This window comes from Aquarana catesbeiana, linkage group LG03, assembly GCF_042186555.1.
Source record: "Aquarana catesbeiana isolate 2022-GZ linkage group LG03, ASM4218655v1, whole genome shotgun sequence".
Lineage (NCBI taxonomy): Eukaryota > Metazoa > Chordata > Amphibia > Anura > Ranidae > Aquarana > Aquarana catesbeiana.
Window position 1 is genome coordinate 688,188,888 of NC_133326.1, and position 8,581 is coordinate 688,197,468.

Sequence of the window (8,581 nt, forward strand, 5' to 3'; positions counted from 1 at the left end):
ATTATAGAAATATGCAAAATGAACAAAAACATAAAATGGCACTGCAATGACATGAATCTATTTGGTGAAAAGAAGTAGTTAAAGTGTATCTAAACACTAAAGGACAAAAATGTAATGTATTACAGCTTAACAATCCTTAGATGTGATGGCTGCATTTGTTTTCTTTATTTCAGATTTATTTTTCCTTATTTAGACCTGGTGATCCTCCCGGTAACACAATTCCTGGCCTAGGGGGACAATTCTCACTCACTCCATTGTATAGAGGAGCAGCATTGTCCCCCTCTGTGGGGACTACAGAACACATTCCCCTCATTTCTTGTCCATAACAAACAGGTTATTCAGTAGTCCACAGAAATAGCTGGGAAAAATGCTAATTAATTAACTAATAACATAGCACAAGCAGAGAGTGCGGGAACGTATAGGTGGCCTAATAAGAAGTATACTCCATTTTTCAGTGCTATGCCAAAAAGGTGGTCTAATCTTTTCCTATTATGGCAGCAAGATCATGGGGAACCCCAGTCAGTAAGGTGCCTTCCTGATTTTCTATCTGATTTTTCTGCCATAAACATTAGTTTTTTTCTACTTCTCGTCAAATTTGTTTATTGATTTTGAAAATATACAATTAACAAAATATTGATTACATTAAATGGTAGCATTAATTTAATTTACATATCAGCTCTTAGTATTTCTTGTAGTTACAAGCAATGAAAGACTTAAATAGGCTATATGTTTTAGAAAGACTAAGTTGTTACAATCAATTTTAACAATTATATAATCAAGAGCAACAAAAAAATGAAAAAGTTGTTAAACTTTTAACTTTGAGTAATATGTAATAAAGAAATAATATTAATTACTATGAGATTCAGTTATTTATAATAGGACATTAGAGCTTACTATCTATTATTGTATTATAATTGAACATTATAAAAGTGAGTGTGAGTGAGTGTTTCGCTACCATTTCGTTATGTAAAAATAAATAGGAGAAGACAGGATAGAATAAGGGATTTCTTAGTAACAATATATACATAGTATATTTTTATCAGCTATTCAAAACAAAGTTATATAGTTACCAAGGTCCTAGTAAAGAAGTGTCAAAATTAGGAGAAAGAAAGTGGGTCACCCAAGGACTCCAAATTTTCTCAAATTTAGGTATGTTATCGTTGGATATGGCATCTGTTTTCGAGAGGATCATGGCCTGATGTATTCTATTCGTAGTTTCAGAAAGCATTAGTGATGAGGACTTCCACGCTTTGGCGATGGTCTGCTTTGCGGCTGTGGTAATTTGTAGAAGGAGTTTAAATTGTGTATAGGAGATTTGGGTAGGCTTTAAATTTAGAAGTGCAATTGTCGGATCTGGGATGATAGTTTTCTTGAATAATTTAGAGAGCTTTAGGAATATTTCTTTCCAATAATTTTTTGCTATATGGCAATCCCAAAAGATATGAAAATGCATTCCTAGATCACCACAGCCGCGAAAGCAAAGTGGAGAGTATTGTGGAACATATTTTGCGATCCTAACAGGGACCAGATACCAACGCATAAGTACTTTATAGTTCGCCTCTAAGGCTACTACATTATGAGAAGATATTTTGGTATTGGCCCAGACTTTATCCCATTTGGATGAGTCCATGTGAAAACCAAGATCATTCTCCCATTTTTCCACATAGGAGGGTGTTTTTGTATCAGGCAAAGCATTCAGGTGACCATACAACATTGACACAAGCCCCTTTGAGTGGGGGTCATATTTACAAATACGTTCAAAATGCGTTATGTCACATAGATTATCTCTACCTTGTATAAATGGCATAAAACATTTTTTGATCTGTAGATAACAAAAGAGTTCTGAATCTGGAAATTGATGGGTTTCACATATTTCAGGAAATGTTTTAAGTGAAGTGGTCATTATCAGCTCATAGAGTTGTGTTAAATCAGCAGAAATCCATTTTTTAAAAGTTTTAGGAGATGTATGAGCTGGGTAGAAAAGTGGATTTCTAATAAATGATACAAGAGGTGTATGCGGAGATTGTAGTCTTTTGATTACTTTGAATCTATCCCATATAGCAATTGTATGTTTAGTAATCCTATTTTTTATTATTTTATGGTCAGAAGAGGTAGACCATATTAGATTTGGTATGGAGATCGGATCACAGTCGATTGATTCAATCGCTACCTAGAGGGGGATCTCGTGTTTCGTGTGATATTTAGGAATATGTGCTATTTGTGCTGCATGGAAATAATCAGTAAATTTAGGGAAACCTAATCCTCCTTTAAGTTTAGAAAGATAAAGGGTGTGGGTAGGTAAGCGAGATTTTAAGGAGCTCCATATGAATGCTTGTGTTTTACGTTGTAGGTTCCTAAGGAAGTATGCAGGGATAGGAATGGGTAATACATGAAAGAGATATAACATTTTAGGTAATACAGTCATTTTTATTACATTTATTTTACCAATCCATGATATTGGCAAAGAGGACCATTGTTTAAGAAAATTAGTAATTTTTCGTAGTAGTGGAGGATAGTTAGCAGAGAAGATATCAGATAGATTGGGGGTAAGAGTAATACCTAGATATGTGAGGTGAGACGTTGACCATGTAAAAGGGAGAGATGTTTGACCTTGATGTAGTGTTTGCGGGGGTAAAGAGACATTTAAAGCTGTTGATTTTTGTGAGTTTATAATTAGTCCAGAAATTTGGGCAAAGTGATCTAGTTTGCTTATAAGATTGGGAGCAGAAATATGAGGGGAAGACATAAAAATTAATATATCGTCAGCAAATAGACATAATTTATGTTGATGGCCTGCTAAATCTATGCCCTTAGTTGATGGGTCTGTACGGATAGCCTGGGCAAGAGGTTCAATGAGTAAGGCAAATAAAAGTGGGGAGAGAGGACAACCCTGACGTGTTCCTCCATGTATGTCAAACATGTCTGATTTGTATCCTGCATATTTAACATATGCCTTGGGATTATTATAAAGTGAAGTGACCCAGCTTAGAAATGAGGGCCAAAGCCCCATTTTTGTAGAGTGAAATTTAAGTAGGGCCACGTCACCGTATCAAATGCTTTTTTGATATGTAATGACAGGAGGCACAGAGGTATTCGCCTTGTTTTAGCTGCTTAAATCAATAATGATGCTCTACGGACATTATCTGCTGCTTGTCGTAAAGGGATGAAACCTACTTGATCTTTGCTTATTAATGAACCAATTATATTATTAAGACGAGACGCCATTACTTTTGCTAGTAGTTTTATATCTAGGTTTAATAAGGATATAGGTCTAAAGTTAGTACAAGACGAGTCATCAGACTAAGTTTGGGGATCATTGAAATTATTGCTGTTAAAGTTTCCGGTCAGAAGGACGCGAGTAGAGGAGAGAGCCGATCGGCTGCTCTCCTGGCAGGGGGGGTCTGCGCTGATTGTTTATCAGCACAGACCCCCCTCAGATCACCACACTGGACCACCAGGGATCACCACTAGGACCAGCAGGGAAGGGGTAACATGTGGATGGCCAGGTAGGCACCCCATGGCCATCCACATGTGCCCAGTGTGCCCAGTCTGTGCCAATCAGTGCCCACAAATGGGCACTTATTGGCACCATTATGTTGCAGTGATGCCCAGCAGTGCCACCCTTAGGGGCATCACTGCAAATAACCAGTGTCATCAGTGCCACCGATCAGTGTCCATCGGTGCCACCTGTCAGTGCCCATCCGTGCCCATCAGTGCCCACCTATCAGTGCCCATCCGTGCCCATCTGTGCCAACTATCAGTGCCACCCATAAGTAACCATCAATGCCACCTATGAGTGCCCATCAATGCCACCTACGAGTGCCCATCAGTGCCGCTATGAGTGCCCATCGGTGCCACCTATGAGTGCCCATCAGTGCCACATACCAGTGCCACCTATCAGTGCCCCATCAGTGCCACCTATCAGTGCCGCCTATCAGTGCCCATCATCAGTGCCCGTCAGTGCCACCTCATCAGTGCCACCTCATTGGTGCCACTTAATCGGTGCCCATCAGTGCCGCCATATCAGTGCCTGTCAGTGCAGCCATATCAGTGCCCGTCAGTGCAGCCATATCAGTGCCCGTCAGTGCAGCCATATCAGTGCCCATAATTGAAGAAAAAAATGTACTTATTTACCAAAAGTTTTAACAGAAACAAAGAAAAACTTGTTTTTTTTCAAATTTTTTGGTCTTTTTTTATTTGTTGCGCAAAAAATAAAAACTGCAGAGGTGATCAAATATCACCAAAAGAAAGCTCTATTTGTGGGAACAAAATGATAAAAAAAAAATTTGTTTGGGTACAGCGTAGCATGACCGCGCAATTGTCATTCAAATTGCGACAGCGCTGAAAGCTGAAAATTGGCCTGGGGGGGAAGGTGTCTAAGTGCCTGGTATTGAAGTGGTTAAGAGACTCCAATTCACTGTCATGTGATAGTACATTAGTTTCAATGTCATCCATTCTGTTTTCCAATTCAGCTGTGCGTTGGCCTAAATCACCTATTTCTTTTGTCAGTTTCTCTGTAATTTGGTCAGAGGTCTGCTTTAAAGCTTTCTGTAGCATTTTCTCTATTTTTTTTTAATATATTTGGGTGTAATGTATCTGCTTGTTGTGGCTGGGAGCTGGCACTGTATTCACTATCTGTGTCATACAGTTTCTGAGGGAAATGCAGCTGTTTCTTGTCAGCGCAGGCCTTAGCTGTGTGAGGAGAATTTGACTGAGCCATATTACAGGAGCCTCTGAGCGGTATTTCCTTGTGGCTTTTCACTTTTGTTTTGCCTCGGGCAGCTCCCAAAACCATTCTATTTGGTCCACAGGGTACTAAGGAGGATATTAGTATGCTTTTTGTTTAGTTACCCTGCCATTCGGGCGTCTGTGGTCTGTGGGACATGTCCATCGCTGTCTGCTCCGCGCATGCACTCTTATCAGATCTTCTATCCAGACAAAGCGGCAGTGGAAATTCTTGCCAGTATCCTCACCATGAAAGGTAGAAAGGTCTTTTTCATCCATATATGTCATAGCCTTTAGCATATTATGAACAACTGATTCAACAAAAGTTTCAAATCATGACTGGAGTGATGAATATCACGCACCCCTCCTATAAATTTAGGAAAACCACCCAACATACTATAATTTATGCTATGCCAAGCCATTGTGCAGCATCCCACCTTAGATGTCAAATATATTGATCAATACGCATTATGCAATATGTACAGATGTTATGAAAATTATTTTAGGTTTAAATGCTTCTCTTTGGTTTTAAGATAAAGTTCAAGAGATAAAAAACATACATAAACAAAGAAGATAAAAAAAATGAAAAGCAAAATGTATCAGGAAAAGGGAGAAAAATTAAAAATTAGGGCGTTGAAGAAAAAAAGAAAAAAAGGTCCATTGCTCGATGAATATTGAGAGAGTCCATGAATTCTTTATAATTGTTGTCTATTCCGCATTTCTCCCATAATTCTCCCCCACTAGCCAGCAATTTCAGACTGTGCTTCTGCTATTCACATGCAAGCAAGTATCTCCGGCAGTACCTGAAAGACAAAACTCTCCAACAAAAACTCATTAGCGAGGTTTGAAGTTTGAAGCTAATTCACCCCCCACTGCTAGAGAAGTGTCATCTGCATTCAAAAACAGATCTGGAGAATGTACACCTTGTACCCCCTTCAACTGCTCTAATAATTGATCACGTTCCCCTCTCATCTTGTCATACTCAATCTTCAGGTGGTCATAATTCTGTTTTAACTGAGAAAATGGTATCCAGGTTTTGGTCCTTTTCTTATTATTTTGGTCAGCTCTGTTCTTCATATAATTATTTTATTTTATTATTTATTTATGGGGCGTGGCCTAGGCATGGCGGCGTGAGGACGCTTCTCTACAGGGCTCCCGGCCGGCGGTTTCCCCGCAGCACACTACCGCACATTACCGGCATCTAACGGCTCCTACCTGCCCCCTCAGACACCTGAGAAGCCCGATCGCCACACAATCGCTCTGGAGCCGGCGTGGACCGCTATTTACGTCCACCGAATCCGGCGGCTTCCACACCAACGGCCGCAAAGATGGCGCCGGCCCGCCACACAGCACAAGGCACAGCAGAAGTTTCCAGCGTTGCTGATCCTCCTCTACAGACGGCAGATGATCACACCATGCCGCCCTTCTCACCGCCCAGTGACCTTTCGCCCTGTCTTCCTAGATCTCTGGCTGCATCACCAGACAGAGAAGACACCCTGCACAGCCCAGCGCTCCCAGCTTCACCCACAGCTCCTATCCCATCCAGCGCTCTGAGTTTCAGCCCAGGAGACATGGAGGAACAGAGGCAACTAACCATGCACCAGAACGCAGTGAGTACACTATATTGTACACAGCAAGCACAGGGTCTCCCTCTCCATGCCACCTCTGAACAAAGACTGTGGGATTTCCTGCAGCAGCTACCCACAAGAACTGACCTAGAATCAATTGTTCAGAGGATGGAGACAGCCTTAAAGGGAGAAATACAATCTATCAGACAGGATGCAGTGGTGCTGGACTCCCGTGTCACTGTAGTAGAGCAGGAGCAGATCACTGTGTCACAATCTGTGCAAACCCTACAGACATCCCAAGCCGAACTTACTGACCAAATCATACAGCTGCACCTACTTCAGGACGACTTGGAAAATCGCAGCCGCAGGCAGAACATCAGGCTAAGGGGCTTACCCGAAAGTGTTCCAAACTCAGAATTGCGCTCATCAGTGGTTAATGTCTTCAACCGTTACCTAGACCGCCCGCCAGACTCTGAGATCATCATTGACAGAGTTCATAGGACCCTGGGCCCTAGACCGGATACATCTGATAGACCAAGAGACATCCTATGCTGTTTACACTCCTTCAGCCTTAAAGAGGATATATTACAGCAGGCTTGGAGGGTAGGAGTCCTGGAATTTGATGGTGCAGCTGTCCACCTTCTGCCAGATGTTTCCAGAAAAACCCTCCTTATGCGACGATCGCTCAAACCTCTCCTGGATGGTCTTGGGGAGAAAGGTCTGACGTACAAGTGGGGGCACCCATTTCACCTTATAGTTCGTAAGGGTCCAGATACCTTCTCTCTGCGCCACCCTTCGGAGCTCCCAGACCTCTTCTCCTTTGCCGACATGGAGCCGTTCCCAGTGCCCAACTGGCTGCTGACAGTTATTGCCAAAGATCCGATGCGCCAAGCTCTCCCGGGTAGACCACAAAGGGCCCACTACAGTCGCCGTGGCCGAGGGAACCACTCTCAAGTTAGACGGGCGGGAAACTCTCGCTCACAACCCCCGAATGCAGAAGCGTTGGGCTGAACCTTCACACGCAAATTGCTGACACGCACCCAGATCAGTTTTGCCTTGTTTTTCTTTTTTTTTTTTTTTTTTTTTTTTCTCAGGTTGAGTTTAAATTACTTCTCGGTTGCTTGATGACATGTCAGGAACATTATGTGTGAGGCTCGCAAACTAGAGGCCCTCCAGCTTGACATTCAGCACACACTGGTCCACGAACGAAAATAGGCCTCCCCTAGGCATCGATCATCCCACATAATAGTTGGCTTGTTTCTAATGTGACAAACCCAGTACTACGCTTGGTACCTTCAACTCGGACCCATTGCCCTCAAAATACAACTGGAACAATGCTTCCTAGCCTACACGCAAGAGCAATTTCTCTCCCTTTTTTTTTTTTTTTTTTTTTTGTTGACCACGCCCAAAGTATTGGAATAATGCTGACTGCCTAATGATGAAACCGTAGACATAACATTGTATTATTTGCCATAGAGACTATACGTATTCATGTTCCCTATGATGACAAGTATATAAATATGTATATAACTAGGGATATCTATGTCCTAACGAGGGGTTTTCTTCCTCTTTTTTATTTATTTATTTATTTATTTTTTTGTGCAAATGTGAGCAGGTAACTGTTTCTTCAACTAACACCTTACACTTTTTACAGGTTGTACACCATGGTTAAAGTCTTTTTTGGGTTCCGCTGAGATGCCGTGGCCCTGATGTCTAGATTTGGGCGCTGTGCGGCTCCGGGGTTGGGACGCGGGACCGGTGCTGTCCTAGTTTAAGTTTCAAGTTTAGTTTTAATTTTAAGTTTTTTTTTTTTTTTTCCCAGCCGGGTAACAATAAAGGTGCCTTAATGGCTGACCACAAAGGCTGCGGGGGCCCATATGGCCGGGGCCCGGAACTCAGCTGTGCCTTACCACTCCCCGCACTAGGCACACTCTGCCCAGGTGGCAGTAGTTTCTCTCTGCGGAGTTTACATTTTGGACTACTAGATCTCTTCTCTTCTTACCTTTCTTCTTCTTTCTCTTGTCAATCTTCCCCCCCTTTTTTTTTTTTTTTTTTTTTTTTCTCCCTTCACCCATTTCCCTCCCCTCCTCTCCTCCCCTCCCTGTGCACCCCGGGAGTTAACGCAAGTTGACCTGGACCTGGACAACATGACTGTCAGAATCCTCTCATGGAACATAAAGGGGCTGAACTCCCCGGAGAAGCGTACTAGCTGTCTCGCCGAGCTCTGGAGGCAAAGAGCGCATATTGCATTCCTCCAAGAGACTCACTTTAGGGCAGACAGGATACCT